At 35.1% G+C, this 12,433-nt stretch overlaps 1 long non-coding RNA gene across 1 annotated transcript; it reads right to left on the bottom strand.

Moving 5' to 3' along the window:
- Positions 1–4,762: 4,762 nt before the first annotated feature.
- LOC110871265 lies at positions 4,763–7,043 on the bottom strand. Its single transcript, XR_002553605.1, has 3 exons — positions 6,912–7,043; positions 6,162–6,249; positions 4,763–4,997 (listed from the first exon to the last, which is right to left on the bottom strand). It is a non-coding gene; the product is annotated as an uncharacterized LOC110871265 (long non-coding RNA).
- Positions 7,044–12,433: the final 5,390 nt, after the last annotated feature.

Below are 12,433 nucleotides of genomic sequence, written 5' to 3'. Positions count from 1 at the left end.
TGAACCAACAGGAAGCTCCTCTACAGGGGCCTCAGCAATAGGAAGGATAAAGTCAGCATCGATCGGGGCCCCGCCCTCATAGTCCTCCTCAGGCGGACCCTCCTCGAACAGATCAATGTCGTCATCAGATACGACATCGAGTGGCACATCCACCACGAGGAAAGCAGCAAGCGGAACGGGAGCAGGGATCACCACAAGAGATAGATTCCCAGCAGGAATGCCATCATCAGGCTCAACTCCGATGTCTGGCAGCGCGAAGGGCTGAAAATCATCGTCATCAGTGCTCGTGGTGTCTGATGTATAGACCTCTCGCTCTGACGGAATCTCGTCGTCTGACACGACCGCCATGGGGTCTACTGTGTCTGAAGAAGAAACCATGGTGTCTGTAACACAATCACACATATGCACATATATCAACATGAAGTCAAATAAACATGTAAGTCACAATACTGCAAACAAGTAATTCTCCTAGTCTCTCTAGACTACCCTCCCAGTCTCTCGGACTGAACTCCCTAGCCTCTCAGACTAACTCCCTGGTCTCTAAGACCATCCTCCCAGTCTCTAAGACTAAACCTCCCCAGCCTCTAAGGCTGAACCTCCCCAACCTCTAAGGCTGAACTCCCTCAGTCTCTAAGACTGAACCATAAATTTTTGAAAAAAAAAAGTGTTTTGTGCCTTTTATTGGTAAAAATGTTTTATACTCTGGATCTGGACGTTTTAGTGTATGCAATGTAAAAATGTTTTCATGAGAGCCCTAGTGATCATAGTCTAGACTCGAGAAAGAATCCTAGTTCGCTATGATCGATGCTCTGATACTAAGCTGTCACACCCTGGCTTTTGTGGAAGCGTGGGTTTATTTGGTGTGACTTCTTAATATCATAGCACAATCACAACAATGCTATATGAAATTTAAAACACATGATGATCATCCATTCATAAAGTTTGAAAAGTTACCATGACAACATTGTTTCAAAAGTCGACACATAAAACCAATTACAACCATGACATAATTAAAAACATGTTCACATGACAACAAAAGACTTGACTAGAAATACGGTTTAAGACTTGTAACCCGTCCAGGCAAGGGTCACACTTCCTAAACCTGGATGACATCATTATTCCTACGCAGCTTGACGTGATTGCATACCTTGCCAGATCCACTAATTTCCTGAAATACATGTAGTTTGAAAAATCAACAAAAAGTTGAGCGAGTTCATGTAAAAGTGAGTATGTATAAACCTTTCATGTATAAATAAAAGTCCCTGGTATGTAGCAATAAGGAAAAAGAGATCACCAATGGGTTGCAAAGCCACTAGTATGTGTGAGAAAGTGTAGGGAAACTCAAACCTAGCAAATTTGTTACCGGGCTTCGGCGATAAGACACAGTCACCTCTATGGGCCGCCCCGGCCTCACGGGTGTGGGCTCGCTACACCCAAATAGATCTATCACTCTTGTGTCCCTCGGTCCTAACAACGAGGATTAATGGCCTCAAGTGTTGTACCCACCCCTCACATGATCTAGTAGTATAAACCCTCCCTACGCTAACCATACCATGTAAATAAATTTTGTAATATTTATCGCATGTATTTCATCCCCGAAGTATAAAACTGAAAACAGTAAAGAGAAAAGGGGGACATGAACTCACAGAAGCGCGTCTCCTGAAATAGTCGTCAATCCCAACTCGGTCTGCTACGCGACGACCTACACGTACTAATGCCTATTAGACGGACGGGCTGTGCCTTGGCTTAGGATTTTAGTGTTTTTAGGAAAAATAGTTAGGCAACTATTTCGTATTCACACTTCTTAAGTATTTTATAAGTGTATTTCCTTCCCAAGGATGGAGGTATTTTTACATGCACACTTGTAATTCCGAAAAGTATATTTTAAGTCTCACTTAGAAAAATATATTTAATTTACTTGTCTAAAACATCGTAATTCCAAAATATACATATTATTCCCAAAAATATTATATTTTACTTCATAAACTTTCCAAAATAATACTTTACCAAAATATACGTATAAGAGTATTTCTCTGAAATATACATAAGTTACGTTTTTAGCGTTCGCGTTGTAATAATAAACGCGTAACTTAAATATCTAGTTTGTAAGAATTTTGGTATTATTTTTGGAGTCATAATTTCATGGTATATTATAGTTATATTATTTTATCCTAAAAATAATACATCTAGTTCACATAATAAACAAATAATCACACAAGCGTTTTAGTATAAAATATATATTCTAAATATATATTTATCAAACTTTATTTACGAAAATCAAGCTCCGCCACTTAGTATTTTTGTAATGAAAATCATGGCGAAGTTTATTTCGGAAAACCAAGTTAAAAATATATATTTGTAACACTTGTTAGAAAAATATTTCTAAGTGTTGAAATTCTAGAAAAATTTCGACAGAGTTTCCTTTATAAATTGAGGCGTCCATGCTTACTAGCATATCATTTTCTTTTGTAAAATCATTCAAACAATTAACAATCAACAATATACAATCTCTAATCACCAATCTTGACAAAAATAAGCATGAACTATAAACTTATGAACTTGAAAAATTTATAAAAAAAAACATGTAGTAACTTACTAGCATACTTAGTAAGTCTTGTTAGCTTTAAAAATGTGATTGGTTCTTTAAAAACTTTATTTTTAAAGAGTTTGTATTTTCACAACTTCTAGTCATATTTTCTAAAAATATTTCTTCGTGAAATTTTCTTTTTACACAAGTGTTCCTACACTTGTTTATCCACTAAAAATGTGATTAGTTCATGTAAGATCCAAGTTTTTAACAAAACTTATACCTTTCACTTGGTTCTTTCGAAAAACCACTCATAGATCTTTAGATCTACAAGATTACAACCCATTTTGGTCTTTATTTTTCAAGAAAACATGTATTTAATCAAGTTCATAGCTTATGTGTGGATGGTTTCATCATCCTACACATCTTTAACCTTCACATCTTGCTAGTTCATGTCTTTAAACATGATCTAGCAAGTCCATGTGATGAACCATATCATTTTATCTAACAAACAACATTCAACAATCATAACAACATAAGAATAACATGATTTCATCATTTCTTTAACCATACTACATCACTTTGTTAGTTTTTGTTCAAGACTTTGATTATGTTCTTTAGAGTTCTTATACTTTCACCATTCTTTTCAATATTAACCAACAAAAATATGAAGAATATGAAGATCTAGGGCACTTACTACTAGCACAAGGCTAGGGGAGTTCTAGAGTGTAAAAGTGATGGATAAAAGAAGATGAGAGCGGTCCTTGAGCTTCTGAACACACCAAGCTTACTTGTAGGGTCTCTTGCACCTTTGGGAGTATGGAGATTGCTTGAAAGAAGCTTGAAGGTGGTGGTATGGTGGCGGCCGATCACAAGGGGAAAGGAAGAGAGAAGTTTGCAAGTGTTTGAGTGCTGAAATGAAATGGGTTAACCCTTGTGGTTATTTATAAACCAAGTTCATGTTTAACCATCATGTATTATGTTCTTTTAACCACTAACATTAACCAATAAAATAATGGAAAGAATTCATGGGGGTGTCCCCATGTAACCGTTGAAGGGGGGGGGGGCATGGGGTTGGTTTGTAAGTGTTAGTTACCTTCTAGTTAGATTTAAAATGTTTAGTTAGTATGTTATGATGTGTTGTTAATTATATAATATGTTAGGGTGTTCGGGGACCCTAACTAGCTCAGAAAAGTAAAAACAATGTATTTGGCAATATTTTTGTGTTCCGGGTAAAGTCCGGTTGTTCGGTTGGGTGTTGTCTGTTAAAGTGCTAAATTAATCCATAAAGTGTCTTTTATAATACTTTTAGTGACACATTTAATTCCCAACATTTTGGAAAGTATCTAGGACTATTTTGTCAAGTTTTTGCACTTTACTAGCATTATTAAATGCTGAATTTTGTGTATTAAGTGCAGAATTCTGCATTTAAAGTGTGTTTTAGGCATTTTCTGGCACTATAACTATCACCTAGTGACGCAGTTTTGTGGTCCTCACTTCCCTACACTCCCTACTAGTGCAGTATTCTATCTCTGGCTCATACTCGCCTCAAACACATTTTCTGTCTAGGTGCTGGCACTGTCAGCATGTCTCTGGGTTATCCGTTTAGTGTGCTAACTGTGCTTTGTGCATCAAGTTTGTCACTAATGTTTGTGTGTAATAAATAAAGTGACAGAATAAAATATGATGCATATGTATGTATGTAACAGAAATCAGAAAGCAATTTAATCACAGTTGTAAATCAAGCACAGTCATTGGACACAAATTAAATATTAATTAATTGTACGGATACCTGTAAATGTGAGGGTTGTCACAGTTCGTAAATTATTCACCTTGAAGACTTCTCGGGTCTCCTCTTGTCTCCAAAACCATGTATCCGATTTCATATCTATCTTGACATCTTCCAGCAGCTTAACACACTCATTCCAAACTTCTGTTGTCTCTGATTGAATGACCGAAGACCCACCGCCCAATGACCACGAGATTTGCCCATGCATAAAACAATAACGTTGTTCAACCATGCAGTACTTTTCAGTTTCCAAAGTAAAAAGGCTAGGAAATCGTTCACGTAATGAGAAGTTGCCGACCCACTTGTCTAACCAGAAAAAAGTTTTGTTTCCCCTGCCCAGTTGCACCTCCAACCTATTCTGAACATCTGACATATTGAGATTCGACCCCTTTCCTAAATGCACAATGTTTTTCCACACACCTGTTATCGAACTGTAATACCCTTGCTTGTTTTATACAATATTTTATATAAGTTTCGTATAAATACATGTTTATACGATTACACATACGTATGACAATACGAGTTTACTAAAACTTTTACAATTTAAAAAAAATAGTACAACATAATGTAATTGAGTTCGTCGTTTAAAAGTTACGACGTAACGCCGTGCGGAAGCTTTAATCTCGTGTGTTCGGTTCTTCGTTGGGCTAGATCTTCATCCGGGAATCCCCTGACATTCACCTATGACCAAAACCAACATAAAAGTTAGCTTTGATAGTTAATAACATGTTTAAACAAGTCATATGGGTCAAACAACAAAAATTAAACAATTTTCGGAATCAGGAGGGGCTAGACGCTACACCTAGCCCCTTTTTTGACAGCAAGTTGCTTAATTGCTGCTGCATTTGCCCAGCTCCATTTTCGGTTGAAATTCTAACTTCAAAGCTTCATAACTTTTGATCTAGATGTCCATTTTACGCGATTCTTTTTCCTACGCGTTCGTAATTTAATTCTCCATCTCATGGAGTCAAGACCCGACATCTGAATTCTCAAAATTTTAGATTTCAAGCTCTCGGCTTGAAATTCAATTATGACACTTTTTGACCCGTTTAGAACGAATTATGTACATTTAAGCATCAAACTCTCTCTTCTCTTTCTACACTTCATATTCTCATTTTTAAATAGCCTCTTATATTCCACCACAACTATTTTTTTGTGGTGGATTTAACATAATGGACCGCTATCCTAATTTTTACCCTTAGGATAGTCATTTTACGTGATTGACCCGTTCATAGGCATTTGACCCCCAAGGTTGATGCCTACAACTCTTACATGTGTCTAAGAGTTACACAATGATAATACTAGTATCTAAACGACTTCTAAGGGTCGTTTGCCCGATTTACCTATCAAGGGCATTTTCGTCAACTTATTTCCTCCTTTTACGACATAGGTCCTTTTGCTAAGGTATTTGACCAACATTGCATTTTTAACCATAAATCTATATATATGCGTACCTGGCTCGAGTCAACATATAGACCCGTTTTATACCTCGCGTTAATTAACCAATATTCTATGGCGTCACAATTATCTAAATTGCTATTCGCTCCTGATAACATACGACTTGACAACCACGTTAGTCGATATTGTCAAATGGTGTTATCATCACCATTTGACCCGTTTGGACTATAAGACCAAACATTTACATAAATTAGAATAAAAGCATGGTTTTAAATTTCCAAATTCACCCATTTGCCCCATTTACCATAAATCATGGTTTTTATCATTTATACTTGTTCCGACTTGTATCAATCGTGTCGGAACACTTATTTCGGATATTACATCATTCGCATTTATAGTTTATAAAATAAACACGTGTCCTACAAAAAGGGTGTAAGTTTTACTTACCTCGTATCCGAGCTACGCTTTTCTTTTCCTTCTTGATTCGTTTGACCCGTTTCTTCCCAAGCCTCCATCTTGCTCGTTAAGTGTCAAACTATCGTCATCATTCAAAGGTGGTTAGATTAGTCATTAATAATCACGACTATTCCACCTTACGTATTTTCTATGTCGAAACTACCGTTCGACCTCATTATTTATTAATTCAACTTATCAAAAGTTAACTACTTTTGATCACATGATTTACACAATTAAGTCTAATTCAACATGATGTTTAGAACCTTTATCACTTCACATTTCACATAATTTGCCATATTATTCAAATGCTTATTTTATTCGAAGTTTCAACATTTAGCTTTCTCTTAGGCATTATATCAAACACCTAGTGAGCATTCTTTTATAAAATTTAACAATCAAACTTATGGCTACCTATCTTGCCAATTTCAACATCTTTTACTAGATAATCATCAAATTCATGGTTCAATGTCAAGATTAACTTCATAGAGTTCAAATAACACTAGTTTGACCATCATGATTCTAGTGTTCATCATGTTTCTACAAAACCCATCAAACACCCATAATGGGTGATCATGAACTTTATAATTTCAACACTAATTCAACTAGTTGTTGACTAGAGTTTACTCCTAGACATGTTTTCATTACTAATTTTGTCTAAGCATCAATCAATCAAGCTCAGATTTTGATTTCTAACATTCATCAGAATTTCAAGATGTAATCAAAAGACAAAATTTAACATACCTTGTGATCCTTTCACTTAGGTGATCACTAATATGAACTTGGATTTTGATTTGGGACTGATTTGGCCTTTCAATTTGATCAATTTGAGCAATTTAGGGTTTGAAGATGAGAGCTCCTGGCTCCTCTGGAAGTTTCGACCAGAACATACACTTAGTGTGTGTGTGTGTTTTGGTGTAAAGTTTTATTTAATTAAAACAAATTTCTAGTTTTTCATGTTTGGCCCCTCAGCTTTCCTCAAGTTCTCAAGTTTTATAAAGGTTTAACTAACTCATGTTTTCATTGTTGTTTTAACCATATTTAACTAACTAGGTTGATATTCCCAGTTACTTAGTGGTTTCGGGAAGGTCATAACCCGTTTTATTTTTAAGTCCCGTTAACTCGGGCCTTCTATATACTTTGTTTTTTTTCCAAAGTATTTATCCTCCTTTTAGTTAACATCAAGTTTATTTATTTAAATCCTAATATTTACCGGATTAACTTTCACCACTAACGGTATTTTACCCGTCTTTTACTATTAACGTGGTTTGATTACCAAACCCGTTTTTGGGGTGTTACACGAACTCCTCAATGGAATGGAAGGGTAACTACGTCTCCTACCATGTATTGCCTTAATAACTTTCGTCCAGAGGTGTGATGTTTCGTTTCTGAATTTCACAATCCATTTCACTATCATAGCTTTATTCAATGATGCTAGGCTGCCAATACTGTTCGTCAAAAGAGAAAAAGAATGCGATATATCTTGTCACTGCAGCAACATGTTGGACCCTATGGCGGATTCGAAACAACCTAATCTTTAATCAGAAGACAACACATGTATCAAGGGCAGTCGGAGACGTCAAGGCACTCTCTTTCTTATGGATGAAAGCAAGGGCTGGAAAAGTGGATCTAGATTGGAAAGAATGGGGCAAATTCAGTTGTTTCATGTAATATTTTTTCGATTACCTTTCTGTATTCTGTATTCTTTTTTCTTTTCTATACCTGTATTATTACCTTTAGCATCTTGGGAAGGCTTTTTCTGTTTTGAATGAATAGCCCTCTTTCAAAATAAAACAATAAATACGATCACATATTTGTCCAAATATGGTTTATATACCCGATTCATGAGATCCATGAAAATTGTTAGTGCATTGGTTAATAGGTATTACATGGATAAAGTAAAATGCAGGCCCAGTCCAGAGCAAGTGTTGAGTGGACGACCTTTATGGGCCCTAATCGAAATAGGGCCCGAATTTTTTTGAATGTTATATATATATTAACATCAACTATTTTTAATTGACACTTTCTCGACATACTTTTCATGTAACAATCAATGAAGTTTAGTAGGACTCGACTTAGTTGTTACCTGCATTTTAAGAAACTATTTGTATGAACATTTACCTTTGTTCGCGACATTTGTTAATTTGAGTTGTTTGGATCCTTGTTTTCAGATGTATGTTGCACATGTTTTGTTTACTTTACATTTGACTAAAGTGTCAACGCATGTTGCGCATTTGATTGAGATGCATTTTTGGTATATTCTCTTGTATGAATGTTTCGTCCTGTCCCTGTGTTTCCGTTTTTAGTGCGTGGGTAACAAAAGTGTCACGTGATAATAATTGGAATTGTTTATTAGAAGTAGGATTTGGTTTGTGGGAAATAACCACATTGAATACGACTTGTATTTTGATACAATGAGTCCATATCTAATTTGTGATTAAAGAATTTGGTTCGTTCTAAAAAAGTAGTAAGTAGTTATAGAAAGCTTTTGTTTTTTTTTTGTTTAATTTTAATCTTTTTTATCTAAATATTAATAAAAGACTACAAATAATGTCATATGGCATTCTCTCATTCAACCTCATAAATTTTATTTATATTTATTAATATATTTCTTTTAATATTAATAACCAGTATATAGATATCACTTATCTTTATCTTTTTTTTAACAGTATATTTCATTAAAATAGGACAGATCCTCAAAACAAGGACCGCCAAAAGAACAAGCCAGTTACATCATGTACAGAGGGTATTTGACCCAATCATTCCACCTAGTCAACTTAAACTTTGATCTCTGTTTCAACCACAAAAACGAAAGAGATTTAATAGTTGCCACAATATCACCAATATTAGGAGTAACCCCTTCAAAGATCTTCGCATTCCTAGCCTTCCAAACTGCTCAACACGTCACCATACTTATGCCCCGAACTATCTTTTTTGCCCACTTCGAACCTATGATCTGCTCGTGAATCAACAGAATGTTTTTGAATTCTGAAATGAGACATGGCTGGAGCTTGCACCAGCCTGCAATATGCGACCACACTCCACAACTAACAAAGCAAAGCGAAAATAAATGATTAGCGTCTTCCCCATCGACTCCACAAAGAACGCAGCTGGTGTCTTGTATGTCAATCCTTCTTCGCATAAGGGCACTTCTGGTTGGTATCCTCTCCATTTCGGCTCTCCAAACAAGTAAGTTAACCTTGAGTGGAATCCAGGATTCCCACCGCATGTCGTGAGAACGGGGGATGTCTCGGATCCTTCTAATCGTTTCCATTGTGTGAGCGACCGTGTAGCAATCATTCAGACCATCTCTCCAATACCATCGATCAGCAGCACCTGAAAAAAGAAAATTTTGTAGCATATATTCCACATCTTGTATTTCTGAAAGCTCCTCTACCATGCTCGGCCATCTAATCCAATTTGGCATTAGACGACTTCCTTTAGATCCTGAAGCTATTCTTTCACAAACTTTGCAATTTTTATTTTGATCTAACAAAAATAATTTAGGCCACCGATCTTTGAGTAAGGAAGTTCCGAGCCAAGAATCAAGCCAAAACCGAGCCTCCACCCCTTCTCCAATTCTGCAGCGCAAAAAAGAATGGACCGGAGACCCTAGAAGCACCAACTTGGATAGAAATGTGACTAAATCTAATATCTAATAAATTATTAATATATCTTAAACTAATATGAAAATGATTAATTCATAAATGTTAAACTAATAAAAGAATAATAAATAATTTGAAACCATATCGTGTATTATGCAGATAATAATAAATAAGTATTTAACCATTAACTAGAGTTTACTTTATTAATATAAATATATCGTGTTTTTTTTTCTTTTTCATTTCTAACCCAAAACTTTTACTCTTTTGTAATTTAGACCCTTTGTTTTTTACTTTTAACCTAAAGCTTTTCATCTTTTACAATTTAACCTCAACTCTTTTTATTTTTCAATTTTGGTCCACCATACTTTTCATCATTCCCAAGTTTTTCGTTTCGTTCTAAAGTTTGTAAGTTAACGCACCGCAACGTGTGTGTAGCGTTCAACATTTTTTCGTGTATTTTTTTCCCGTTTGGCCCGTCGCAACACATCAATATTTCTCCATTTGACAAGTTCGTCGCAACGCACAGGTCCTGGATTGACTTAGTTATGTTTTCTATGTTTTACGTTTCGGTTTAATTTCTCAGCGACGAGCGTGCGTGATTCAAAGATTTTACGTCTGCTTTTCGCTCGATTTTATTTTTTTTCGTTTTTATTTATTTTATTTTTACAAATTAACTTTTCCGATGTTGGTGATCGCTGATAGTGGTATAGTATTGGTACTACTTGACACAGTTTTACGACAGACAACCGATGCAACGCGAAGGCTTAATACTAGTGAATAATATATTGATGCCAAAAACAAACAAAACCAATAAATAAAGAACGTGCATTTGCAAAACTATGCACGGCTTTCTTCACATTTGAACAAGTGTAACCTTTAAAATTAATCAAAGTAAAATTATTGTTCAGATTTGAACAAGTGTAACCTTTAAAATTAATCAAAGTAAAATTATTATAGAAGTTCATGTTTTATAAACATAGTGTAACCTTAAGTGTATATTTTTATTGAAAGAAATATTGGTATGTTTCATGTGATGTGTGTTTTTTAAATTTTTATTGCTTTTCCCAGACCTCCAATCATGTGTGATTTTTTTTTCTAAAGAAAAAATTACACCGTTGGTCCTTGTGATTTTTGTTAAATTTCAATATAGGGTATTAATAGTTTTTTGTTCTAAAATCAGGTATTAACTTTTTAATTTGTCACAATATTGAGTACTAAGTCCAAACTTTATTGAACTTTTTTTGTTAAGTCTTACTATACTTTTCGGGGTGTCACAGGGATCTTAGGAAGGTTTTAGGGATCTTAGGACACCCCCCAAAAGTATAGTAACATGATCAAAAGTTAGTGATCAGTTAACGACATGGTGACAGAACACACTAAGTGTTAAGTTAGGGGTGACAGACGTCAAAGTAATAGTTGGGGGTGGCAGCGGCCAATAGCTAATAGTTTGGGGTGATAAAATCCAATAACCCTTTATACAATGGCCAAATCACATGAATCATGATCGTTACCTTTCTATAATCTATGAGATTATAGCCTACTAACATATTCAGAGTGAGATAATCCCTAGAGATCATTAGTTTTTGGATTCGATTCCCACAGGAGGTTTTTCTAGATTTATTGGTTTTTTCTCCTGAATTGCTGTATATGCATTATTGTCTAATAGAGATGGATATGATCGAGTGGTTCTGCTGGTGGCACGATTATACTCTAGTGGTCCGTCAGTAATCCAAAATTTACCATTAAAAAAATATCATTACCTTTTTATAACCTCGCAAATCATGCGAGTTGAGTTGGTTAGTGATGGACCAATACAGGTTCTAACTAAAATGGCTCACGTCAAAATGAATTTTTAAAAAGTATCAATTTAGTTAAGGTCAAAATGTGTGTCGGTTAAAATAGAATAAAGAGCACCAAAATAGGTGCGCCTGCCATAAATTTTTATGGTGGCTAGTGCCTAGTGGCACGGTGAAGATGGTTGCGACGGCAGCAAGGTGGTGGTGGAGGCCACAAGGATGGTGACGAAGGCAGTGACAACAACAAGTAGGTGGTGGAGACAAACAATGGCCATCGATGGTGCTACCCTATTTGCATCATTTCTAAGTTAACAAGTTCTATAATAGTTGTATGTTTTAACTTGTGTAGTTTAAATAGATAAAAGTTGACTCTTTATCTAGTTTGAGATGACCCAGATAAACTCATATATAATTTACTTTTACTTAAATAAAACACTCTTAATTGAAACAAACAATTAATACATTTACTTTGTGGAAAATAATGCCTACGGGATATGGAAAAAAACGAAGTGGCGATGGTGATACGATGACAATAAGTCAATAAGTGCAAAATAAAATAAGAACATGTGAATTTGTCGTGTATAGACCTAACTAATATGAGTTGACAAAATATTATATATTTTAGGTAAAGTATTATGTAGTTCATGTATTTAAAAAAATCTTTATCGTGAAAATGATAAGTTAGACGAATTAAAAATAGGAAATGGACTTTGAACTTTCAAGAACTTGTCCGAACACAAAAAGGGTTTTTGTCAATTACCTATAAAATCTCTATTGTTGGGTGGAGTTCTAAAAGTCTTTTAAGAACAAGCTTATGTAAATAGTTTTTTTTTAAGAGTAAACTACCAAAATGGTCCCTGAGGTT

This window comes from Helianthus annuus, chromosome 8, assembly GCF_002127325.2.
Source record: "Helianthus annuus cultivar XRQ/B chromosome 8, HanXRQr2.0-SUNRISE, whole genome shotgun sequence".
Lineage (NCBI taxonomy): Eukaryota > Viridiplantae > Streptophyta > Magnoliopsida > Asterales > Asteraceae > Helianthus > Helianthus annuus.
This window is presented reverse-complemented; position numbering and strand designations above follow the sequence as displayed.